Here is a 27,368-nt window from a genome sequence, read left to right on the forward strand (position 1 = left end):
CCCTTCCCTTTGCCCCTGACAAGCCCAGAGAGGCAGGAAGAGCCTAGGGAAGTGGGAAGTGTCTTACCTGGATCTGTGGGTTCCCTTGGTTGAGGCACACACACCAGCTCTGAGCAGGTACTTGTGTGAGCTTGAACACACACACACACACACACACACACACACACACACACACACACACACACACACACACACACACACACGCTCCAGCCCCCAATCTCACGCTCCTGGCCCCCATCCCGGAAGGCCAGACAAAGGAGCTCATCGGTGAGGTTTCTGGTGAGGAGATGAGAAGGCTGGCAGGGAGCAGCTGCTGTCACCATGGCTACCGAGCTGACCCACTTCTCCTCCACCCAGTCTGGCCCACCCAGCCCAGGCAAGGGAGGACAGGCAGCCTTGGGCAAGGGAGCCCTCTCCCATCACACACAGTAAAGGGGAGGGCCTGTGAGGGTGTGGTAAGGGGTGGGTTAAGCACTAGACAGGCTAAGTCCTGCCTAGGAAGGCAATATCCAGACATCCCTTGAGGGGAGCAGGGTGCTGTTGATGGCCCCTCAAGACACCACCCCTTGTCACCCCCAGCATTGGGGCCTCGGGCCTCAGGGACCCACATGAGTCATGCACTTGCCCTGACCACATTCTCTTACACAGTCCTCACAGTAGGGCAAGGAGTGGGGTGTCCAGGCCCAAACCTGGGTCCCCCAGACTCCAAGGACTCAGGACACCCAAGGGTAGGTCAGACCCAGAGCTGGAAGAGCCCTGTGTCCAGTGCCGAACAAGGTTCCTGAGGGCGGGGCTTGTCCTCCCTCCTCGGACTAGGAACTGTTGGGGGCATAGCCATGCCTTCCTTCCTTGGACAGGACTGCCATGGGTCTTCTCTCAGCCAGGGCACTCCTGAGGCCATGGCCATGCATCTGCCCTCAGAATTGGGGACACAGAGGAACAACACAGCCCTCAGACAGCTCAGCCTTGTGAGGAGACAGCTCACAAAGCAGAATGAATCACTCCTGTGTGACAGTCTCCTGTATCCCCCCTTTGCCTTCGGAACAAAGGAAAATCCCCTCACCAAGACCCACAAGCCAAGTGACCCAGGTCGCCCCACGCTCCTGCCTCTCTGTATTCCCGTCCAACTGGCCTTCTTTTCATTCCTCAAAAGTGCCGTTTTGTCAGCTGCCTGCCTGAAACGCTCTTCCCCAGCCCACCCTCATGTTCTGTGGCCCCTGGATTTGTCTGTCATGCCACCTTTGCCTGGCTGGTGGCTACTCATTGCTCGGTCCCAGTTTGAATGTCATTTCCTAGGCGAGTCTTCCCAGACAAGGTTCGTCTCCTGTCATGCTCCCCCAGACTCTGTACTGTCTCTGCCTGTTATGGGTTGAACTGTGTCCCACAAAAAAAGATACGTTGAGGCTCTAACCATGGTATCTCAGAACATGACCTCAGAAGAGGGTCATTACAGATGTGATTAGTTAAGCTGAGGTCATACTGGAGTAGAGTGGGTCCTTAATCCAATATGACTGGTGTCCTTATAAGATGGCCTTGGGAAGACAGAGACACGTACAGAGAATGCCATGTGACGATGGAGACAGGGAATGGAGTGATGCAGCAACAAGCCAAGGGGTACCAAGGATTGCCAGATGTCACCAGAATCCAGGAGAAAGCCATGAAACACAGTCTCCCTCAGAGCTCTGAGGAGGAGCCAACCCTGCCAACCCCTTGATTTTGGACTTCTAGCATCCAGGACTGTGAGAAGATAAATGTATGTTGTTTAAGCCATCCGGTCTGTGGTACTTTATTACAGCTGCCCTAGGAAATGAATGCAACAATGTTCCTAACTGATGTTCAGGCCTTATCTCCCACCCCACCACCCCCTGGCTGTGAGCTGCTTAGAAATAGGAACCATGTCATCTCCTTCACCCTGAGGCCCCAGTGGCCGGCACAAGTCTGGCACATAGTAGGGCTCTGTAAATACTCGTTGAATGAATGGTGATCTAAAATAACATGAAATTAATAGTCTTTACAGCTGGATAGTAGAATTGTGAGTCATTTTTATTTTCTTCAGGTGAAATACTGTGTCTTCTAAAGTTACCACGTTAGAAACGGTATTAACTAACCAATGTCACTCCAATAAATTTAATAACTTTAAAAAAAATGGTATTAATGTTATCATAAAGAAAAATTAAAACACATCTTTTTCTTTGCAAAACATACATTAAAATAAGTCATGTCTACCACTGTGTGTTTTGTGAAGAGGGAAAAGTTCTGCTCTATGCTTGATAACTGCTTTTTTATTGATTAATTGATTCCTCCTTGTGTTGCTAGAGTGCTTTCTGGAGTCAGATTTATAAAGTTTGAGCTCTGGGGCCCTGTGGGACATAGATTCCAGGTGGAAAGGGTCCAGGCAGAGTATGCATGCTTCTCGGCCATCTCTACCATCCACTGCCTCTCACAGCTCGTGAGATCTGGTCAGATGTGGCACCTATCACCTGATGGGCTGCTAGACTTGGCACTTGAGAACACGACCAGCCCTGGCAGAACGCAAGACCCTGCCTCAATGAATGTACTGTCCAGTGCTTCTCAAACTTAAATCTGCACAAAAATCACCCAGGGATCTTGTGGAAATGCAGATTCTGATTCCATGGGTCCCAGGTGGAGGCCATGCTGCTGGTCCACGAACCACCCTGAGGCATTGAGAGGTAAAGATAACATATTCCGGTTGTTCAGAAGAAGGAGTGAACACTGCAGGATGGGGACACCAGAGACGGCATCACGAGGAAGTGCACTGCAGAGCACCTCAAAAGGTAGGGGGGACAGTCCAGAGAGAAAACTCTGTGTTCAGAGGCTGGTGATTACAGCAGTGCAGTTAGGTATGGCTCCTATAAAAAGAAGGCTGGAAGGGCCGGCCAAGTGGCTCAGTTGGTTAAAAGCTCGCTCAAGAGTTTGAGCTCTGAGCAACAGCGGTTCGATGCCCAGCCCGAGCTGAGCTGCCGCTGAGCTGCCAAAAGGTGGCAGGATGGCTCAGCTACAAAAAAAAAAAAAAAAAAAGGAGGCTGTAAAAGGTAGGCTTGGAACAGCCAACGAAGGGCTCTGAATGCAGGGCTAAGAGGCTCGGCTTTAATCCTGAAGGGAATGAAATCTGACATGACTTAGATGTAATGTTTTATAGAGATCAATTTGACACTGACTACAGAATTAGAAGAAAGCCTGACAGCAAGAAGAGCAGTCAGGAGGCAGGTAAGAAGGGCTGTACTACTTCCCCACGTAGCGCAAGTGTAGAGGAAAGGGAGGCCAGAAGTCAGGGGAGGGTTTGGGAGGGCTGCCTTGAGTCAGTGAGGGACAAGGTTGAGGAGAGGAAAAAACCAGAATCCAAGGTGACTTACAAGAAGGGTGGGAGCTGAGACGTGCCATCGGCAGAGCCTACGGTCCCAGAGGGAAAAGTTGGCTTCAGGGGAAGATGAGTCCCCATTTTAGATATGATAAGTCTGAGATAATACTGCAACTCCCACGTTGAGACGTTGGGCAGGTAAGCAGATTCACTGGAGCTCAGAAGAGCAATGTGAGTGGGCAGGATTTGGGTATGTTCCCCAGAGGGAAAAGTGGGCTATGGAAAGAAAGGAGAATACCCAGAGAAGAGTACAGAGTGAGGAAAGGGCGAGAGGTAATAATACTCATAGTTAGGGGTAGGAGGAAAATGGAATCCACTGAAGGGCGGAGAATCAGCAGTTAAAAGTAAGAGAACTCAGAGAACTGTGCCATGAATACACAGATGGGCAGCCTGGAGGCCCTACCACACCCTGATACTGACACCAAGGAGAGGCCTGCCCAGACCAGGATACAGGAGGGAGGCAGGGGGGTGGGGGGACAGCCTGACTCTCTCCTAGGTTGGGGGCAGGAGAAGCCCAGGCCTGAAAAGGAGCACAGCTTACATGGAAAGTAGAATTTGGACTGGTGCAGAAGGAGGCTAGGTCTCCTGGGGAGGGTCTGAGCTGCAGCAGAATCTCAAGGGTCCTGGGGCTCCCAAGCATTTATTCAAGCTCAACTCAAGCACAAGAATGACAATTCCCCCACCCAAACACACACATGGCATGTGCACACCGACCTGGCTACAGAAACCCCAGGGCAGAGAAGGTAGGGGAAGAGGTCTTTGGAGCAAAGCTTTATTGCTGGGGAGCACATACTTTTTCATCCCACTGGGACTATTTTGAGAGTGAGCAGAGGCACTACTAACAATCACACGTAAACCACAGGTGCAAATTAGGACTATCCCAGGTAAACCCAGCTGTATGGTCACCCTAGCTCTGGGGAATACTGGATCTCAACAAAATACCCATTTGGTCCCTGTTCCCTCTTTCTAGTTGGGGTGGCAGAACTGACAGACAGGCGGTAGGGACAGGCTAGCTCATCCTCAGAGGCAGGGGTCCCGCTGAGGTCGCTGGTGGATGGAGAAGTCTCTTCTCCCTGCCCCACCCCAGCCTGAGTGCCGACGCCCCCGTCGAGGGAGTCGCAACAGCACCAAGGACAGCGGCCGGCCGCAGCTCGCTCCCGGCCTGCCCAGCGTTTTTGCCAGGGCCACCGCTAGGCCGGATCAATATTTCATGGGGGAAGGGGCTCCGGTTACTAGCTCCGCGCCAAGCAGGAAGGCGCCACCGCGCGCCGGCCACCAGCCCTGGGGACCCTCCTAGGGAACTCAGCACACTCACAGCTCCAGCCCAAATAGACACCACTCAATGCATTCTGCATTCCCGGCATCCCCTCTGTTCCCTCCATCCCTTTCCAGAGCACAAAGGCCCGCGTGCGCACCACACGTCTTCACGCAGCCACTCAGACACACCACGTAGCCAGACACGCGCTGTACAAATACGACATACACAAAACAACAGGCACACACCAGACCCAGCAAACAAGCCACCTAGATACACACACACACACACACACACACACACACACACACACACCATGTGGCTCACAAACACATTATATAAAGATGCATTCACCACAGACCCACATGCACATCACACACAGACACGAGACACCCTGCCACACACGCTGCACAAAAACTCTCTCCTCAGACATGTTGCGAAGATGCCTTTACCACAGACACACACATCACACACACACACACACATACATACAATATGCTCTGAGACGCCCAGACATATCACTCAGAGCTACATTCACCACAGACACACATCACACACACATATACACACAAACTTAAACTCATACACACACACATGCACACACAATATACCTTCACAGAGACCTTCAGACATTCACCTTGGATACACAAGCACACGCCCCACACTACCCAGGCTCTCCACCCTCCTGGAGCCAAAGCCTTTCCTCCCACTGTGGACATGGGACTAGGGTAGGGGCAGGCAGGTCTGGGGCCCTTTGGATAAATCTTGTGTCCTCTGGGGCCTCCTGGGGTTGATTTCCAATCCCCGGGGCAGGCAGTCAGTAACACAAAGAGGTGGAAAAGGGGGGAGCAGGTGAAAGGGGACCTTTGAGACCCAAAAGCCTCCTGGCTTCACTATCCCTGGGCCCCAAGTCCTTGGCCACGAGGCTCCAGGGACAGTCTCACATCACCCACTGCTCCAGTGCTCCCTGGGAATCCAGGCCTCTGGGAGGCCCTGAGGCTGTGTTGTGCATGGAGACCAGGAGAACTGCAGCTCCTGCTCCTGCAGGAGTGCCCAAGCCCTGCCTCATAGATGAGGGTGCATCTGACCCCCATCCAGACACCCCAACTCCAGGAACCAACCCCCACCTCAAGCCGGCTGAGGGGACAGTGGCACAAATTCTCCTTTCTGCAGGACAATCATGGCAGGATTCTCTGAAAGAAAGAAAGCCAAGCCAGGGCACAAGGCGAGGAGAGGGAAGCAGGCTGGCACAGCAGGGAGGGACTCCCAAATTTTCCAGGCAGGCAGAAGGGACCGCCAAGATTTTCTAGGCCAGTGGTCCATCTCTCTGCCATCCCCATACCATCTACCAATTTTGCATTATCTACATGACACTGTGTGCCCCCTCAATGATATCTGCCAAATCTACATACTTCTGAGGTGCTCATTATTTATTTTCTTGAAATTTACACTTTTAGCTTAAATGCATTTACTTTAAGCGGAAACTTTGTGTTACTACCATAAACAGAACGCCAATATAACTTTTAATAAATAGAATATGACAGTAAAATAAATACAGTATTAAATTTTAGCTATATTGACCCTTCAGTCAAAATTACTGTTACAAAGAGGAGGGCAGCAAATGTTGGAAAGTTGTTTAAGACACATTAGCACTACACTGATGCTTTCTCCCTGGGACAAACTTGGATTTGATAGAGTTAAAAGGGAACAAACTTTCTCACTATGTGAGCCAATGCTACGTAATGGCAGGTCCATGAGCCACCGCAAGTCATCTCAGATCTCAGGGAAGGTACCACTCTCCACGCTGGGAAGCTCTTAGGTTTGCCTGCCTCCTGCAGGAGCTTGGACCAGCTGGCACCCTCTTGCCACGGTCCATTCTGGTAATAACAATCCTTAGAAATTTCTCAATTCTTTTGTATTTACAAACTGTCCTCACACCTACCGTCTAATACTAGACTTATAGCAGGAATTATCATCCCCATTTTTTTAAGGAGAAAACCGAGGCTCTGGAAGGTTAAGGGACTTTTCCAGAGTCACACAGCTACACAGGATTGGTCCATAAGTAGAAGACCCTCAACTCCCAGCCAGATGCCTTTTCTACTCTACCTGCATCCATCTGCCTCACAGTCAGGAGCCCTTGCTCTGACCTGGCCCATGCTAAGCAGTGGGGAGTAGAGGGAGGGTGGTATTCGGTTACCTGCCTGTGAGGCCCTCACAATCCTGAAAGGCAAATAGGCAAGTGAATAAGTAGCTGAGGTTAAGAGAGGTTCAGAGCTTTCACTCTGGAGTCACACTGCTGTGTATCCCTGGCTTGTAATGTCACCTCTCTGAACCTCAGTTTTGTTGTCCATAAAATGGGAATAATAATAGTATCTATCTCATAGGGCATGAGGATTAAATTAAATAAGCATGTGCATAGTGTCTGGCACAAAATAAGTGCTCAAAAATGTTTATGACTAGGAAAGTACAAAGAATAGAATTAATGCGGGTAAAGATCGACTGATTGGGGGAAGGGAGAGTAGGCATGGCATGGTTCTTCACTGAGGAAAGGAAATGAACTGATAAATAGGATAGAGGCTAAATAGGAGTTTAGTGGGGAGAACTGTTCCGACTGCTCATGCTCTGCTTCTCCTCCCTCTCTCACCATTCCAAAGAGAGGTGAGAAAATTCAGGGTCTCATCTCCCTAGCTCTCTGCTTAGGCCTCTGAATGACATCTGACAGGTTCTTCAGAGCCCTCCCTGGGCAATGCTGCCCCAGGAAAAGATTCCCCTTTCAGACACAGTGCCCAGTCCATTTCTCCAGGTGCAATCCAGATGGAAGGTTGGGGGCCAGGTCCACCCTGATACTCGAAGGATTCTAGCAGATGTCTTTTGAAGTACTTGCCCCGATAACATAGACCCCCACTTTCTTTGAGGAGGTCAAGAGCCATGTTTACATATCTGACTTTGTGATCCTTCCCAGCAGGCTGTAGTTGATTGGACCAGGGTGGGCACCTGGCCCACTCAGAGCCAATCAGATCTTCTCCTGGAAGTCTGGACTTGGATCTGTCAAGCCCTGGGTTCTAGCTCTGAATGTGGCTGGACCTGAGGGGCACGATACAGGAACTATAGGCGGCCCAGCATCAGGAAAAGCAGAGAAAACCTAGTCTGTGGAGACAGAAAGGTGATGGCGGCCAGCAAGGGGCGGAGAACAGCTGCTTCCATTTCTCCTGGCCTACAGGTCCCGCTTCCCAGAAGCTAACAATTTTTCTGTCCCTCAGTTCCTAGGAATCCCTTGTGTCCTCATAATAAACCCTGCTGTATTACTGAGGCTGGCTTGAGTGGGTTTCTGTATACAAGCAAAGAGCTAATTAAGACAGTGGAGAAGCTGGGAGCTGGATACAAAGATGAACAATCCTCAAGAAACATAATCACTGTGCCTGCACTGGAGGAGCTCCGTTTAACGGGAGACAAGGAGGAAGTGATGTAGACTCCATACAGATGTGGCTAAGGGAGGTGAGCTCGCTCTGCCCGGAGAGGGCCAAGGGGGCTTCTCCAAGGCTTCACAGCAAAGGTGGCAGTTGAGCTGGTTTTGAAGAACAAAGGACTTTCTCCAGGGAGACAAAGCAGGGGTGGGGAGGCATTGCAGGCAGAGGGAACAGCAAGTGTAGAGGCACAGCGGCACGAAACAGCTGATGTGTTAGAGGAACGGCCAGGAGTTCAAAGTGTGGTGGGGAAGCAGAGGAGACGAGGCTGGAGAGGCATTCGGGGTGCAGATCACAAAGGGCTTTGAATACCATGCTAAGAAGCTGAGGCCTTTCCTGCCAGCAATGGGGAGCTACTGAAGTATTTTAAGTAGCAGAGGGTGACAGGGTCAGTTCTGTGTTTTAGGACGACGGCTCTGAGGCTGTAATGAGAAAGGACTAGAGAAGGCAGGCCAGGAGGGAGGCAGGGAGGCCAGAGAGGAAGCTGCAGCAATGATCTATCTAGTCCTTCATTCACTGAACAACTCACTGCACACCTACTACGTGCCAGAGCTAAACAGGATTTGTGGCCCCACAGAGTTCACAGTCTAGCGAGAAAGAGAGATGAGGAGAAAGCAATTCCAGTGTGATGAGTGCCGTGAAGAAGGACAAGGCCCTATGGAGGGGGGCAGTGTTTAGCTTCCGGTTTTTAGGCTCTGCTGCGGAAATGAGGTTCGAGCTGGAATCTATCTGCAGGAAAAGTGGGAGTTAACAGGGCACCAGGAGAAGGAGTGCATTGCAGGATGAGGGAACATGTGTGAAAGTCCTGCAGCTGAGGGAGAGGGAGAATGGTGTAAGATGATACAGGAAGGTAGACAAGGACCCGATCACACAGGGCCTCGCAGACGACATCAGAGTCTGGCTTTTATTCCAAGAAGTCTTGGAAGGGTCTTAAGCAGGGAAATGATACAAACATTTATGTTTAGAAGACCATTCTGGCTACAGGGCGAAAAATGAAATGAAGTGGGGCAAGAGCAGAAATGTAAGGAGACCAGTTTCGGAGGCTGTCGCAGCGTCCAGGTGAGAGCTAATGGTGGTCTGGAATGGGGCAGTGGGCAGGGAGAGAGATGACAGATGCAAGGCAGTTCCAGGAGAACTACCAGGACTTGCTGAGGATTGGCTGTGGGATGAGCGGGTGAGGGAGAGGGAGGTGTCCAAGGATAACTTCCAGCTTTCCAGCTTGAACAAGTGGGTGGATGGTGTTGGCAGAGATGAGCTGGGGATATTGGAGGCAGAGCAGGTGCTGGCAAGCGGAGCTGGGGACCCGGGTTTGGACGTGAGGCTGACCGTGAGACATCTAAATGCAGCCCAGAGGCAGTTATACCTGCAGGTCTTAAGCCCAGAAGAGATAACTAAAGTCAAGAGAGGAAAAGAGGCTTACCTGATAGTGGCAGAGGAGTATGCAATAGAGTAAGAAAAAGGGGCGGGGGCAGCTCTGAGGAACCATGGTGGCAGCAGGGCCTGGGGACAGAGTGACCAGGAGCTCTGAGCTTGGAAAATCAGAGCCATGAAATCCAAAGGGTACTTCCCGTAGCCCTGGGAGGCACCTGGCTTTGGTTCCACCTTTCCGGCCAAGCATGACACCTTGGCACAGGCACTTCCCAGCTGAGACAGCCCTCCCTTCCCCACAACACCCTCCTCCTTGGCAAACTCCAAGTTATCCTTCTGACCCAGCTCAGGGCCCTCCTGCCTTCCCCCACACCTCCTGTAGTTGAAGACTTCTCTGGTCCAGGCATGTGTTCTCCAGTCTGACAACCTAGGTTTGAATCCCAGCTCTGCCACTTGATGTCTGTGTGCCTTTGGTGAAGAAACTAAACCTCACTTTCCTCATCTACACAAAGGAAATAATAATAGTACCTACCTCATAGGGCTGTTTGAAGACAAGTATGCAAAGTGCTTAGCAGAGAACCGAGCACACAGTAAGCACTAAATAAATGTTACTATTATTAACATCCCACCCACCTTGGGACAGTTAGTCACATCCTCCACTTTATACCTCCTCCACTTGGGAACTATTTGCAGGTCTGTGTCCCTCACTGCCTCTTCTACCCCCACCCAATTTGTGGGGCTATATAATATGCAGGGCCCAGTGCTAAATGAACATGTGGGACCCCTTGTTCAAAACTATTAAGAATTTCAAGATGGTGATGGCAGAGCATTAAACGCAGCATGAGGTCCTTCTAAGCACAGGGCCCTGTGCAAACACAGACTCATGAAGCCAGCCCTGCCCCCACCCCCAGCCAGCCCAGGGCCTGGCCAGAGTAGGTGTCAGCCCCCTTGCAATAGAGTAAAAAAGCTAACTGACATTGAGATAGGGTTTTGTCACTTCCATTTGGAATTTCATGTTATCTTTCTAATAGAAAGATAAAACATCAACCCATTTTATAGTCGAGGACATTGAGATTCAGAGATGGGGTGTGCTTTGCCAGAAGTCACCTACCTCATGAATTGCAGACCTGGGATGTGAACATTGGCCAGTTGATGCCAAAGGCCTGCCGCATGTCCTCTGGCTCTGCAGGGACAACCTGACCCCAAGGGATGAACTTCGTCAACAAGGCCCAGAGAGAGGGAACTGGAGGGACTGGGACTGGGACTGGCCCCCTTCCTCCTGGGATGAGCCACATAAACAACCAGCTCCCAGGGTATCAGGCCTCTGCACAGGGGAGTGGGTAGGACAGGGAAAAAAGTCACTCCTGAGAAGGTTCTGCCCGAGGGCCACAGACCCCAGCCCACAGACCCTGCCTCCTCAGCTTAAAACCCCTTAGGGGCTGTCCTTGGCCTCAGGATAATCCCCAAATCTTTAGGATCCTGCTAGACCAGGGAGTGCTGGCCTGGCTATGCTGACGCCTGCCCACTCTCTACCCTCTCTCCACTACTGCTGTCCTCCCCCCGCCACCCCAGGCCTGTTCTCACCATCATCAAAGCTTTATTTTAGCACAAACTGTTCCCTCTCCTCATCCCTTCTTCTTTGCCTCCTCAACTCCTTGTCACCCTAGGCTTCCTGACTCCCTCCTTTCAACATACGTCACCTGCTCTGGGCTGTCTCCTGGCTAGAATGGAGGCTGCCAGAGGCAGGGGCTGCCTGGCTCCCAGAGCTTGTGTGTGTGAGCACATCGAGTGTCTGAATGCATCCCCCTCAGCAGAGGCAGGGGGGCCCTGCACTCTTCCCCCCTTTTCTCTATTCCTCCCCAACCCTCCTTTTCTTGTCCAAGCATTTTGAACACAATGTATGAGGAGCCCAAACTTACAGAGGGAAGAGAGTCATCACCATACAGTACGCGCGCTCCACCTGCCAGCCCTGGGCTGGGTGCTGTACATCCAGCCAGTACATTTAATCCCCCAAGCACCTTCCCAATGGCAGTGGGGCAGCATGGGTATAAACTCTTCCTGTTTTCCAGAGGAGTCTGAGGCCACCTGCCTGAATTGGTAACAGAGCCTGGAAGTGGAGTATACGGCACTTGAACCCATGTCTGTTTGCTGCCCAAGTACCTGGTGTCCTTTCTGCCCCTGTGACTCACTGTTCCCAGCCAGCTCACCTCCAACCAGAGAGCAATTGTTTCTCACCCGTGCTCTCAGTTCACAAACACCCCAGACAGCACAGCTCCTCCCTGGGGTCAGCAAAACACCAGTGTAGAGGCCACTGTAGAAGTCACTCCTCCTCTGGGTCGACAAAATGCCAGCATGGGAGAAATACCTGCCAGTTGAGCCAAACACTAATGGGGGAGATACCCCCATTGTCAGCAAAGTGCCGGTATAGGAGGCATACCTTGCACCCCAAGTCGGCCAAAGGCCAGTGTGACAGACACTTCCCTATATCTCCCCCTCTGCCAGGGCCCATGACATGGGCTGGGAGTGCACAGACAGCGTCCTCCAAGGTGGTGCTTCAGGGGTCGGGGGAGGCAATGTAGCTGGGGCTCTGCTGCTGCCTAGGGGAGAAGGCTGCGGCTGGGGAGTAGGGCAGACTTGGGTGAGAGTTCTCACATGGCACTAATGAAATCAACCACCAGCCTGCCCCCTCCCTCCCCAGGGACCCTCCTGGCTCCAGCTGATGCAATGCCCAGGCAGGATAATTGTTTTCTTCCCTCCTTAAAGGGCCAGCTGCTGTTGCAGCTGCAGACATCACCCAGACCCCTGACAGACCCCACAGAGCTTAGCACCTAGTTAGAGACTGGGGGAGCTCAGAAAGGAATAGCTCAGCCCTGGGTTCTACAGAGGAAAATCCAATTAATGTCCAGAGACCAGAAGTGTCTGTGAGCAAGAAGGGAGGGAAAGATAATAAGACAGAGACACTGCCTGGCCCACGAGACCACATGCCCAGAGGGAGGGACCTTGGTCCCTGCTGGGTCCTCAGCACCTGACTCCTGCCTGCCTGTCCTGTCAAGTCCTTGGCACAGGAGTTGCTTGTGAGTTCAGCAGTTATCTTATTGAGCTTCCCTGAGTGCCACGCACTGTGCTCAGTAGCTCAAATCCACCATTTTATTTACTCCCCCCAGCAGACCAAAAAGGTGGTTCTGTTTTACGGAAGGAGGCTTCAGAGAGGGGAAGTGACTTCTTGAATAGCAACAGCCAGAAAGTGGCACAGCCTGGGTTTGAAGCCAAGTTTGCCCAACTCTGGGCTTCATATCCTGCACAGAATCAGGTAGGTGTCAAACCCTAGGGCTAGAGATCCCTAAGACAGACAGCCTGGCACAGAGGGGGGGGAAAGGGTCTGTGCGTCCTAAACAGGCTGTGAAGGGCATGGTGCTTGGTGTAAGCACAGTTTTCACAAGCCCCTTCCCCAAACCCCCCCCCAAGAGAATGCCCCATTAGGTTGCCCACATGCCCCCAGTTGGCAGCTGCCTGATTACAGACTAATTGGTGGCTAGCAGCAACTGTGGGGCTAGCTAGTTAACCCCTTGGTGACCAGGACTAGCCCAGAGGGGCCCTCTCCGCACAACTTCAGGCCCCAAACCCAAGGACCCTAAACTTAAGAAGCCATCAAGGGCAGAGGACAGGACCAAAGAGGCAGCAGCCTTCCTCTCCACACCCAGACAACACCCCTGGAGCTGGGGTTGGACACTGACGTTCATCCAGGCGCCCCAGTTCCGTAGGGCCACATCCAAACTGCCCCCAGGTGGTAGTGCCAGCCAGCACCCCTGTTCTCTGGCCTTGGGTATGGCATTGCTCAGCCCATCTAGGACCACAGGAGTTATGGGCCCTCCCTGGGTTTCCAAGCTTAGGATACTGGGAAGAAACCCACTCCTCAAGGACGAGCTGTCCAGAGAAGGTGGTGCAGGCATGGGTCCAGGCAGCCTGAAGCCCAGCCAGTGAAGATACGCTCCCCTAAATGAGAGGGTGCCCAAGTTGCTAACCAAGGGTCTTGCCAAACCTCCCTGAACCCTGGACTCTCCACAGTGGATTGACCAGCTGCCTTTCCCAGCTTCCCAGAAGCCCCCTCTTCCCATCCTAGGGCCGGAGTGAACACCACCCCTTTTCCTTCATGGAGCAGGGGTCCTCTAGGCACCACAATGGTGTCTCATTGGGAGGATAGAGTGGCCGCTTCTCAACCAGGGCACGGGCAGGAGGGAGGAAAGCAGGCTGCCTTCCAGCTCCCTTTCCAGGAGGGATTTTAAGCACTTTCCAAAAATGCCATGCGAGTCAATGCTGTTGAAGACCGGGGCCCAGATGCTTTGAGCATCAGCAAAAAACTCTGGGGTCCCCTACCTCATTTTACAGGCTTCCCCAAACAAACCCATGTTCCCCTCTTATACCTTAGCCCCCACCCCAGTCATCACACACACTGTGCTCATCCCCCGGGCCCCCGCCCCCAGACCCTCCCTGCACGCACAGTTCCCTACGTGGCGCCTCCCGGCCGGAGCCCTCCTTCCCTCCTCCGTTGATCCCCCAAGACCTCTGCAGCCCCTCCCCACGTCCACTCCCAGGCAAACAAGGCCTACCGACTTACCCGTAGGTGGGCCTGGGGTCCAGACAGGAAGGGGTCTCCGTTGGCCGAGGCGGCTCTGCAAGGCGGGGCAGGTGTTGCCCCGGGACCCCGCCCCGCGGACCCGGCGGTAGGCGCGGCCCGGTCCCAGGCGGACGGCGGACTCCGAGGGGATAGGGGCGCGGGGCGGGGAGGGGCGGCGAGAGAGGCTCACGGGGGCATCGCCCGCCACCAGGCTGGGCAGCTCCGCTCCGCCCGTCTGCGCTACCGGCTGTGCAACCTCCACGGTTCTCAGTCGCCGCCGGGTGCAAAGCCCAAGCCCCGGCTGGCGGGAGGCGAAGAGGGAGGCGGGGTTTGATGGGGCGGGGCCAATGTCTGGTGGGAGGAGCCAGTGTAAGGGGCGTGGTCTACTGGGCAGGGCCTTTGATGGTGGGCGGGGCCTAGGGGAATAGGGAGAGTCTGGGTTTGCCTGGTTGGTAGCGACCTACGCTAATAAGGCTCGAAGGGGGCGGGGTCTAGAAGATGGCCTAAAGCTTCTCCACATCCTTAGGACACTACTGCTTCATATCTGGCCCCTCTCAGGCACATCCCCTATACTCATCCTTCCTTTCCTTTGGGGCACCTCACTGGCACCACAGTACCCTGTCCCACCCTGAACCAGAACTAGGAACGTCAGATAGGGAGGGAAGGGGGAAACAACTTAAAAACTCCAAATCCAATTTACAGATGGAAAAACTGAAGCCCAGAAAGGAGAAAAGACTTGTCCAAGTGCCTGCTATGAAGAAAAAGACTTTATGATGCCCCTTTTAGATAATAAGGTTGTAGAGAGTGTCCTGTCCTGAGACCCAAGTTAACTTCTCTCCCCTGCCCTCCCTTCTGCTAGAACAGTGGTTTTCAACTTGAGGTAAATTTGCCCCCCACCCTCACCCCCCCGGAGACATTCGATGATGTCTGGAGACATCTTTGGTTTTCATAACTGGGGGTTGCTACTTGCATCCAGTGCAAAGAGACGAGGGATGCTGCTAAACATCCTCCAATTCCCAGAGCAGCTCCACACCTAAGAATTATCAGACCCCAAATATCAATAGTGCCAATGTTGAGAAACCCCGCTCTAGGAACTTAGCATCAGCCTAAATGTACTTCCAAGTGAGCCCCCTGAATCCTGGATTCCTTGGCAGCCTGGGATTTGAGAGGGATGTTGTATCAAGTGTCTACTTGGGTCATGCCTACCATCTTGTTGTGTTTAACCTCACTTAGGTGGTCAATTCCACTCCGGGACTCCAGTGTTCTTAATTCCACTCATTTACAGAGGGGACAATATTATTAGTCTTTGCCTTCCCAATTGTTTGCTGGAGGCAGGCAAAACAAATAGCGTTCTCTGATGAGGGCATGGATTAAAATGTGAATGGGGAGTTGAAAGGTGTGGGGGAAAAGAAAATGATTGGGATTAAACGACACTCTTGGGATAGCTAGCTGTATCTTCTACATACTGCTCACCCTATCTCATCCCTTCTCTATGAGAAGGGTAAACTGAGAAGCGACAATGTGGAGAGCCCAAATCTGGGTTCTATGGCTGCTCAGCAGTGGAGCTGGGACACACAATTTTATTCATGTATGAACTAAATTTTTGTTATCATCTAATCTACATCAGGCCTAGAACTAAGGCCTGTGTTGTAGAACAACTGCTCTGGAGCAACAAAAGGGGTTAGATTGGGAGGCCTGGGAAGTAGCTGGGACAATGGTGGAGGTGAAGGATGCAGTGAACAGAGCTTGTGATGATATGGGAGAGAAGGGAGGAATCAAGAATCAAAGCATCCCATCACAGAGATATGTAAACTAGGGGCTCCCTTTGGACTCATGGTCCCTTTGCACATCTGATGAAAATGTAGACTTTCCCTCTGGAGAAATGTGCACATGTACACTTTCTATATAATTTCAGGGACTTCAAAGCTCCACCTTGGCTTCCAGAAGGGTTGGGTGGGGGTGTGGGGGGTTAGGGGTAGGGGTTGATTTTTAAGTGCATATAGAAGAATAAACATGCAGAAATTCAAAATCTAGAAAAAAAAAGTAATGGACAAGGATTCATCTTACCTGATATTAAAACATAAAGTCAGTGTATTTAAAGCAGAATGGTATTGAAGTAGACATAGAGGAATCAGTAGAACAAAGTGGAGTATAGAAATGGAAAACTACCCAGGGGAGTTTGGTGTATGATAAAGATAGCACTTCAGGTAAATAGGTGGAAATGTAGGCCTTTCAACAAATGGGTGGACTAACTGGCAAGTCATTGGGGAAATAAAAGAAAGCTGTGTCCGTTTCCTACACAGAAATAAATTCCAGGTGAAGTGCATATTTAAATAATAACACCATAATGTACCAGAAGAAAACATACGCAATGTTTTAGTAATCTAATTCTAAGCATGATGAAACCTACAAGCAAAAGGGAAAACACCAGTAAATTTGACTATAAAAACTGCTACTGAGAGGATGTGGTCAGACTCAAGTTTGAAAGACAAATGACAAGCGGGAGGGATTAAATCCCAGTTGTCCTCTACTCTTGCACCCTCTGGTATGCCAGCCCCTCCCTGCAGCTGAGAAGGGGACGAACAGGAGGGACCGAGGTGGCTGTGAGAGTTGAGGCCGAGCGTCTCGCCGAGGCTCCTCCCACGGCGCCCTGGCTAGCGCCCACCTGTTCAGGGGCCGGGAAGCCCCGGAAATCCCCTCCAGGCCATCTGGGTCCACAGCAGGTGCCTTAGCACCGCGGAGCCATAGTCCGCCCCGAGGCTGCTCGCCACTTCTCTCGTGTGGCCATCCTGGGAACTGCAATCCTCGGTTTCCAGCTCATGCATCTTCCCGACGTTAAGGTGGGATTTTTTTTTTAGGATAAATAACATCAAAAATTCTAAGGGAGCTAACAATGACCCAGGCATTGTGATAAGCAGTTAACAGAGTATTTAATTTGATCTTCAAACTAACTCTTCTAGGTGGGTCCACCGTAGATAGTATCATCTCCATTAGATAGACAAGGAAACAGGATTTGAGAGACAAGCAACTTTCCAGACTCTAAGTGGTAGCGTCAGAATTCAGTGTCTGACTCCTGGCCCCACTCTTTATGTAAGAAAGCCAAGTCTTTGGGGGGAGTCAGTAAAACAAAGTGTTTTTTGTTTGTTTGGTTTGGTTTTTTTGGTGTGTTTTTTTAAAGATTTTTATTGGGGAATTGGAACAGCGCTGGGAAATTGGGGTAAGGGGAACAGACAAGTTGCTCTGGTTTTGTTCTTTAGTCTAGTTGTGGAGGACGTTGCTTCACTGGCCCAAGTTGGCACCATCATTGCGCTCTTCCCTGGTGAGGCAGATCAGTCGCCGGTTTCTGGATGGCCGCTCACTGCGGCTGCTCACGCTGGCTGCTGGCTACACACGGTAGCCCATGGCAACCCACTGCAGCAGGGGCTGCAGCCTCCGCTGTCGCCGGCGACTCAGGGCAGCCCAGCTCCAGGTTGAGCTGTTGTTCAGCATCTTAGCTGTAGAGGGCGCAGTGTCACTGGACCTCATGTGGGATCTTAGCCGGGGTCCTGCTGCTCAGAGCTGGCGTCCCAAGCCAGCTCTTAACCACTGCGCCACTTGGCCGGCCCAAAACAAAGTGTTTTGAGGTTAATCTTGGTCCAGATCTTGTCCCAGGTCCTGGGGATTCAGAATTTAGAGAAAAAACCAGTAGGGGAGACATGCAGAGAGAAATATTTCTGATATAGTGAATTCTGGAAACGGCAGAAGACATGTTAACCCCAGGAAGGGATGAGGGCAGTGGGGAGGGATCCCAGAGATGTCCTTGGAGCTGAGTTTTGTGGAGTTTGAGGAAGGGCTGAAGGAGTAGGACAGCACTCACAGGCCTCGGAAGAGGAAGAGCGGGTCTTAGGGGAGGAGTGGTGGTCTACATGCCCTCGGGCTGGGGTAAGTTGGAGGTGAGGCTGGAAACGTACACCAGGACCAAGTGAGAGTTTTGGGCACAGAGGTCTTTGGGCACAAAGATTCTGAGAACTTCTCCATGTTTCAGTTGACTTGGTCTAGCGGCCACCTGGTCGACCTGCCCAACCTGCCTCTCTCCTCACAGATGCTCCCCACCTGGGTTCAAGGTACCATTTGCCTAAGCCAGAAACCTGGGAGTCCCTCTGGACTCCCCTTTCATCCTCATCTCCGTCCAGTTAATTATCAGGGCCTGCCCAATCTACCTTCTACATATTCCTCAGGTTCATTTACTGCTCTCTGTCCTCATGGCCACCTCCCTCATCCAGGCTGCCTTCCTCTCACTCCTGAATCCAGTTGCTGGTAGTGACTTGGGCTTACCACCCCCAAACTTTCACGCAAGAGCAATCCTTCTAAAGCAAATCTGACCACAACTCCTCTTCTATTAAAAACCCTTTTTTCATTGATCCATTCAACAAATATTGAGCAAGCATTTGTTACATGTCAAGCACGGAGGACACATGATAAGCAAAATATAGAATTTAAAACCTGTTGGGGGGCCGGCTGAGTGGCGCGTTGGTTAAGAGCTGGCTTGGGAAGCCAGAGGGCCCCGGTTCGGATCCCACATATGAGGGCCAATGACACTGCCCTCCACAGCTAAGATGCTGAACAACAGCTCAACCTGGAGCTGGGCTGCCGTGAGTCGCTGGCGACAGCGTAGGCTGCAGCCCCTGTGGCAATGCGTTGCCATGGGCTACCGTGTGTAGCCAGCAGCCAGCAGCCGCTATGAGCGGACGTCCAGAAGCCGGCGACTGATCTGCCTCACCCAGGAAGAGCACAATGATGGTGCCAACTTGGGCCAGTGAAGCAACATCCTCCACAACTAGACTGAAGAACAAAACGACAGCAACTTGTCTGTTCCCCTTCCCCCAATTCCTCAGCGCTGTTCCCATCCCCCAATTCCCCAATAAAAATCTTTAAAAAAACCAAAAACCTGTTGGGGTGGCAGACACCAATTAAATGACCCCCCCACACACACCAAAACAATATGTAATTACAAATTGGGATACATGCCATAGGAGGTCTGACCTAGTAAGGGAGGTTCTAGAGCGACCCCCTAGGTATCCCAGCTGAAGTTTGAACAGCAGTCAACCAGGTCAAAGAGTCAAGGATGGGTAAGAGCTTATGCAAAAGCCCTGAAGATGTTTTTCTGAATCTCAGTTTCCTCATCTATACAATGGGGATAATTAGAGTTGTGAGGATTAAATGAGTTAGTATGTATAAAGTCCTTAGAACCGGTCCTGGGACATAATAAAATTTCCATAAGTGTTAGCTATGATAACAACAATAATTATCATTATTAATTTTTTAAAAAGTAGAGAGCCATTGAAGGTCTATCAGCAAAGGTGAAATGAGAAGGTGGCATTTTTAAAAGGTCACTCTGGTTGCAGTGAGGAGCATGGATCGGAACAAAGAAAGAGCAGATTTAGAAGAACTAATGTGGAGACTTTGCAGGGGTCTATTGAGAGCTGGGGGGCATTTAAACTAAGGAGACAGAGAGGACTTCAAGAGATTTTGTGGTTTAGATGGTAGAAACTACTGGCTTTGGTGTCTGATTAGCGGTAGAAGGTGGCAAGGGGGTTTCCCAACATTTTGGCCCCAGCAGCAGGGTGGAGAGTGATGTTCTTCACCAGGTGAGGGAAGCCTGGAGGAGGACCAGTCCCGGGGGAGATACTGAGTCCAGTTCCGGACGTGTTCACACACAGGAACTGTGGGGCATCCTGGATGAGGGGCTGCAGAAGCAGCTGACCGGAGCTGGAGTTAAGAGGAGAAATTATAACTGGAGACATTAAATTGAGATTGTTGGCAAATACATGAAAATTGAACCTCTATCATCCCACGTGTGAAATGGTAGGAGGAAGTTTTCTGCTGGGTCCAACATGAGTAGGATTTGAAGTGTTAAGGTTGGTAGGACCCCAGACACAGAGAGAAAAAAATCGACGTGGCCTGAAAAACTTGGCAGAGGCTATTATTCCTTCATCTGACTGTCTTTTACTGAGCAGCTACTATGAGCCATGTGCTCTACTGGGGATGGAAGGGTGAACGAGGCCCAGCCCCTGCAGTCAGGGTATTCACAACCTGGTGAGGAGACAGACAAGGGAAAGGGCAATTATGAAAATACAGTCACATGCCATTTAACAATGGGGATATGTTCTAAATAATGCATCATTAGGTGATTTTGTCATCATGGGAACATCATAGAGTGCACTTACACAAACCTAGATTGTACAGCCTACTACATACCGAGGCTGTATGGAATGGCCTGTTGCTCCCAGGCTACGAATCTGTACAGCATGTTACTGCACTGAATACTGTAGGCACTTGTAACACAATGGTGAGTATTTATGTATCTAAACATAGAAAAAGTACAGTAAAAATACAGTATAAAATATTTTACATTTGATCTTAGCCAAAAGGCCGAGAAGTGATAGTATAAAATATTTTAAATGGTACACCTGTATAGGGCACTTGCCATGAATGGAGCTTGCAGAACTGGAAGTGAGCCAGTGCTGAGTGACTGTGAAGGCTGAGGACATAACTGCAGTATTATAGACTTTATAAGTGCTGTCCCACAAGCCTTCCCCCTGCTTCCTTCTGACAGGGTCAGAAATAGAACATTGAAGAGGTCCATGCAGTTCCATGAACAGGGATGTGGGTTGGACTGATTGGAAATATCGAGGAGAAACTGGCTGGGTACGGCCTCGATCACCATAACAGTGACTGTCAGGAGGGAGTGGAAGGGGCCTGAGGACCAGTAGGAATAAGAAATCAAGACGGAAAGATAAAGGAACATAGGGGGTTGTCATGGCAATGTGATTTTGGCTATTGCATGTTGGAGCAGTGGTCAGATTCAGGAACTTCATGGTATTCATTAAAAAAACCAGACACTCCTTTATATTTGAGCCAGATTGTGTTTTACATGGAGAGGGTGTAGAACTGAGGACCCAATAATTTGATTTTGGAAATTTGTTTTGATTCCATTGACACAACTTGGCACAAAGGGCTCTCTCTCTGGCATTGAACTGATAGAAGAAATAAACATCATCTATGCTTTACATCATTACAACCTGAAAATATTTTCAAAGTACAGGGACAGGCTGGCTCCATACCACCACAGAAAGCTTTTATTAAAGTGGCAGTGGCACTTCATACTTGTTAAGGTAGCTCCTGTGGGCATGTGTCCTTGTGCAGGATCTGAGGTCCTCCACAAAGAATTTACAGCAATGTGCTCTGAAGACCATCAGCTAGATCTAGGATGGCTGTAGCGCCCTCTGAATATGTAGCGCTGGGGGGACAGACTTCCGGATCTGACACAGTTCAGGGCCTACTGATGTGGATGTGATCTGTGCACTGATACTTGAGGTGCTGTGAGTGAGAAGGAATCTATTGCCAAGCCCCATGGGTATTGTTCCCATCACAGAAAAAAAAACAAAAAAACCCTAAACCACATATATCAAAACCAAGTGCCTTAAGGCAAGCTTGGGAGACCAAGGAATGCTTCCTAGAGGAAGTAACATCCAAGACAAGACTGAAAGTCAGGCGGAAAAAAGCTGTGTGGAAAATCCCAACCTGGGAGGCTTGTTAGTGTGATTGTTGTTCATTTGGTTATTTTAAAGATCCTCATCTCCCTTGAGGTTTTCACTCGGGACTCTAGGTATGCACCTCGAGTCCATTTCAGGACAATAGTAGTTGAACTTCTTCAGGTCTGTTGAATTTGTCTTCTTCTAGATCCTTGTCCTCATTGCCCCTCATGGCCTCAACTCCACACGACCTTCCAGGGCTTGGACAAGGGTGGGTCGAATGAGACACCTAGGGCACAGATCTAGGGAGGCACTCACTCTCAGGGGCATGTGGTGTGCTCCCGGCTAGGTTCCCTGCTCACTCCCCGGCTCCAGACTTTCAGGTGCTCCTCCCAGCTCACATCGTGCTGTTCAGTGACTCCTCGCATTTGCCTGATGGAAGCTCTCACTGCTCAGCTCAGACACCACCTCCTCCTGGAAGCCTACTGCTCTCCCCAGTTATCCCTGCCTCCTCCTTAGGCCAAGATGGTCCTCCATGCTGGAGCACCATAATAAAGGCTGCAAGGCACAGTGGTTAACGGAGCAGGCTTTGGCATCAGAGTCCTGCTGTGCCGTTTATTATCTGTGCACCACTCTCTGAGCCAGTTTCCATATGTGTACAACGTGGCGCCGACTTCACAGGGGAGCTGTAAAGATTAAATGAGAAAAACATATGTAAAGCGATCATCAGTGATTGGCACAGGGTGCTCAGTAAGTGGTAGCTATTATTACTTTGTTTATACTTCTAAAGCACTCATATATTCTAATTATTTTCCTGCCTTTATCTTCACCATACCAGAAGTTTCTCAGGGCAGGGAGGAGGAGGAAGAGGAGAAGAGGAAGAAGAAGATCTTCATGAATTACATATAATGGGCATTAAGACATGTCTGCTGCATGAATGAAGGAAAGAAATGACAAATGCCACGGGGAAAGTTCTGGGCAGAAAATCTGGAGCCTTGGACTCCAGTGATGGCACAGTGCCTGCCCAACTCATATCCACTTTGAAGAAAAGCTGCCCAGACCACAAACCCTGTTGGGGGCCGTGCTTGAGACCACTCAGGCCCTGCTGCCTCGAGTCTTGAGCAGATAGAGTCAGCACCAGAGCCAAGGGTTACCATTTCATATATTAGCTGGCAACCTTTAATGGCCTAGCACAACAACCTGAGACAGGACAATTGGAGGCTCTCCTGAACCAAGGAACAGAAAGCTGTTATGAGATGATGGAGGGAATTAAAGCAGGGAGGTCAGAGACCAGTGAGCCTGAGCCAGCAAAGCCATGTGCAAGCTGAGATAAGAGGGAGCAGAGGCCAGGAGTAAAAGGAAGCCTGTTTGTAGCGAGAGGAGAGAGGGAGCAGCCCTGTACAGAGATGGGGAGGGTGTGAGGGGAGGGAGAATGAAGAGAACAGGGAGTCCTAGGCCTGCCTCATTCCTGCTGGCATTTCACTTCCAGTCCTTACTGGAAACTCCTTTGTATTTGAGCTAGGTTAAGTAGTTTCTGTTCCTTACAGCCTGAGGAGCCTGACTCTACTTGTTATCTTGGCAAGTCTCTGTCTCCTTCGGGGCCTCAGCTGGACTAGGCCATCTCTAAGGTCTTCTCCAGATCAATGTTCTCTTTGAACATCAGGTAGAGAGAGTGGTTTTTAGGTTGTTGGCAACTGAATTCTGTATTAGTTACAGAATGCCATGACATACTGGCTCCCAAAATAGCTTGGTAGCTGGTTAAAGAGCCCGTGGCAGGATCCAACACACACCTGGCTTTGAACCTGAGTCCTGTGGATACAATCTGTCTTCCCCTTCCATTGCATCCTTTATTGGATCACAAAGGAACTGAAGAACTAGGGCTGGTGTTTCTCCAGTGTTTTTTGGCTGCTGAATGCCCTACCTACCTCCTTAACACCTTTCTGGACCCACTTCAGCATTTCAGAGGATTCCAGTGCCAGTTCTACTCCAAAGAAAGTGCAACTGACTCTAGGAGGAATTTGAACAAAGAAAGTTTCCTTCTTTGGTGGTAAGGTCTCCTGCCTTCCAGCTGTTTGGCTCTCGACCTATGCCCTACCTTCATCCTTCTAAGCTAACAACTATGTTGATAATAATACTTCCTCGCTTTTGTACAATGCTTTGTACTTTTCAGAGCATTTTAATGCTTATTATCTTATTTGATACTCATAGAAACCCGGGAAGAATGGGCAAGAGGAGGAATAAAGAAAAATATCTATCATTTCTTCTATCCCATCTACCCTCTTAAAATTATTTTAAAAGAATTTAGAGAACCTTCTCTCTGCTTTAAAAAACAAAACAAAACAGATGGCAATATTGAGACTGAGCTTGATTAAATGACTTGCCCAAGATCACAGAGCAAGTTAATGGCTGAGTTGGGTCCAGACGATTTCTAATTATGAATCACACTTAAGCAGGACTTGCCTAAGACCACCTTGCAAAACACTACCAGCCATGGCAGGGGGGCCCCTGACAGAAGCAGTATTCTTGGCACTGCTGCCCCTTTGAGGCCTCCAGGAGTCACTCACAATCGTACCCCTTCAGTCCCTACGGAGAACTGGCTGCCCCCTAAGGGTTTGGGTAGCACCAGGAGCCCACAGAAGTAAGTCAGGTTAGGTGTAAGGATTTAGGAAGAGTTCCTCGGGTATTGGCAAGGATAAAAGCCATCGGAAGAGTCAGTTTTTTTGTTTTGATTACAGAGCGCTTGGTAGAAGAGAAGACGGGAAAGGCTGGAAACCATTGGTCTTCCCTTCCATCAGCACTTCTGAAAAAGAGGAAGCAGAGGTAATATTAATAGCTGCTGCCCCTCCTCCCTTCCTAAACTCTACTCTGCAGCGAGGATACCCTTTCCTGGCCTCTCTGTTTTGGGCCCCCTTGCCAACTGTACTTACTGCTGCACCCCCACCCAGTCATTCTGGAGTCCATCCCTGCCAGTCACAACACGGAGTCAAGTTATCTTGGGAGGCAAGTAGTAAGTTCTCTATCACTAGGTTCTAATAGGGGTAAGTGAGGCAGCAAAAGGAGTAAGAGGCTTTATCTGTGCTTTCTCCTGGGTGCCTCCTTGCTCCTTTCCCATTGCCCCAGTGGAGAGCTTAGTGTGCTTCTCCTGTGGCATCACTCAGTCCAACATCTGCAAACAGCACAACTGGGAAATTAGTCATGGCAGTCAGCCTGTGCAATAGCCAGGACAACATTGTGTCAGTCAGGGTGAAGACAAGAAAACAGGAAATGTGCTTGCAATTTCAAACAGAGGGCATTCATTTCAGAGAACTGGTTAGAAACGTGTTGGCTTGAAGGAGCAAAAGGGTAAGACGGACAAACTAGAGAATAGTAGCTGTAGGAAGCTTCTCCCATCAAATGGAAGCATGTCACTAGACCTAGAAGTGCACTCGCTGCTGACACTACTGGAGCATTGTTTTTGAAATAATGCTACTGGCAGAATTGCCAGAGGTCTCTGGAGCCTGCAGCTACCCACTGCTGCCCCTCCAGCACCACTGACACTGCTGAAGCCTGTGGCAGTAGCCCACCACTGCTGGAAATGCTGAAAGTCTCTGAGCCCATAACCACCAGCTGTTGCCAGTGTCTCAGGTGGATGCAGAGAGAACAATGGTTACGCCTCTCCTCCAGCCACCCCATCTCCAGCCATATAATTTCCCACCTGTACGTCCCATTGACTGAATCTGACAGGAAGCCAGCTGGCAAGGGGATTCTGGGAAATGTACTTCTCAGGGCCCAGCCTTCTTCAGTTCAAAGCAGAGCATGGAAAGGCTAGAGTGGAGCTCAGAGCAAACAGGCAAATGACCATCATAAATGCTATTGAAACTTTCAACTACTTTTGTCACCTTAAGGCCATATATGTATTGGACATCAGTCAATTACCTCGTTTCTCCATTTCCCCTTCCCCAATAGCCCCTGAGTTCCTTCCCAGGAATTCAACTTCTAAGAAGCTGATTCAGTCAGGGTAGGGCAGGGCTGAACCAGTCAACCCCACCAGCCAAAATGATTGGATCAGGGAGGTCATATGAATTCAGCCAGTTTAATCAGAGTAAATCTCAAGATTTTTGCTAACAAGACTGGCACACAGACTTTCTTTCTTGCTAACTATGAATGAGGAAGTATGCAGCCCCTGGCACTGATGGCAGTCATCTTGGGACAATAAAGGGAGCAGAAACCAGGAAAAAAGAGTAGCATTGAAGACTAGGAGATTAATTTGGGGGCACATATGAAACCCACATACTGTAGTCGCTGCTTAGGACGCTCTCATAGTTAATCAGGCTCATGCCCCTTAGGGTGCCTATTATCTATCACAAAACAATACCAATTTATAAGCATCATGGAAAACTCTGAAAGAGAAAAAAAGTTCTCAGAATCCTGTACCAGTGACTTTTAAATATTTTTTACTGTACCTTCAGTAAGAACTATATTTTACAGTGTGACCAGTATACATGTAACTGTATATATAACTGAAACAAAAGTTTCACAATAGTTTTCACAGTAGTTACCCTTGCTATGTGCAATTAATTCAATTTTTCAATTCAATTTTATTCCATTTTTTTCAATAAAGCTGGTTGCAAACTTCTGAATGATTTCAGGATCTACTAATGGGTTATGACTTGTGATTTGAAAAACACTGCCCTATATATAATGCCATCATCAATTGCTGCAAAACTCAACTCTTGATTTTAAGCATCCTAACCTTTACTAATTGTCCTGCGTCTGTACAAAGCATATTCTCTGTCTTCCTTTGTTCTAAAGAAAAGTCACAGTATCTCAGCTCCTATTGAAGGCCAACCTCTCCCCAACCTGTGCTGAGGACCCCAAGAACTTATATTTGCAGGTAGTCTCTCTTTTTTGCATTGTCAAGTTCTGCTTGTCAACTGAAATATTTAGTTGACAAATTTGCTCTAGGGTCTCTCTCCTTAAAACCAAAAACAAACCAATAAACAAAAATCTCCCTTTGAGCCCACTTCCTTAAGTCAACCAGATTAGATATAGGACAAGAAGCAGAAGGGGACCTAGAGGTGAACTCAGTAGAAAGAGTGAGGACTTTGGCAAGAAGGCAAGTGGTGGGTATGGAAAGGAAAAGAAGGCATGGAGATTTGTGTGAATGGGTAGAAATCAGAAGTGAATTTCTGTGACCCTAGAACTACTTTTCTTAAACTCCCCTTTTGAGAATCCTGCTCCCTGGATCCCAAATCTTTGTTGCTGGAGCCTGGACTTTGGAGTCAGATAAGTTCAAGTTCAACAACGTCTCTGCCATTTCTGAGCTAACTTTGGATAAATCACATCTCTTCTTTAAGTTTTCTCATCTGTAAAGTTAGTCTAATAAAAACTCTCACTGAGTTGGCTTAAGGGTTGAATGAGATCAACACGTTAGCTCTTATTATTATCAAGGCCTTCCCCCATCCTTGTACAAAACCTTACTCCCCCACTAATGATAATTATCATAGTAACCACTTGTTGAGCAATTCCTTTGTTCCAGGCAGCATGCTAAGGATCTTACAAATGGTTTCCAAGCCAAGGAGTCTCGGGCACCTTCTCACTGCAGAGTTTTCACCTTCTGATAACTTAATTAGCATTTATAGAGTGAATACCATGCACCAGGGAGTGAATTGGCTTACTTGCATTTATTCATTCTACAGATGTTAATTAAATACCTACCATGGTGCCAGGAACTTACTAGATGCTGGAGATACCAAGATGAACAAGGCCCTGAACCTTGAAGGACTTACAATCT

General features: G+C 49.7%; 1 protein-coding gene and 1 long non-coding RNA gene across 2 annotated transcripts in view; one reads left to right on the top strand and one right to left on the bottom strand.

The window, feature by feature from the left end:
* The window catches only part of RIMS3 (regulating synaptic membrane exocytosis 3), a 38,827-nt gene extending 24,425 nt beyond the window's left edge, over positions 1-14,402 (bottom strand). Inside the window, exon 1 of the mRNA XM_019643859.1 lies at positions 14,082-14,402. The gene's annotated coding sequence lies outside the window, so the exon portion shown is untranslated. The remainder of the gene's footprint in view (positions 1-14,081) is intronic.
* Positions 14,403-23,208: 8,806 nt separating this feature from the next.
* On the top strand, positions 23,209-27,368 carry LOC109383377 (uncharacterized). Its single transcript, XR_002124160.1, has 3 exons — positions 23,209-23,642; positions 24,331-24,415; positions 27,274-27,368. It is a non-coding gene; the product is annotated as an uncharacterized LOC109383377 (long non-coding RNA).

The sequence above is a fragment of the Hipposideros armiger genome, unplaced genomic scaffold (assembly GCF_001890085.2).
Source record: "Hipposideros armiger isolate ML-2016 unplaced genomic scaffold, ASM189008v1 scaffold_82, whole genome shotgun sequence".
NCBI lineage: Eukaryota > Metazoa > Chordata > Mammalia > Chiroptera > Hipposideridae > Hipposideros > Hipposideros armiger.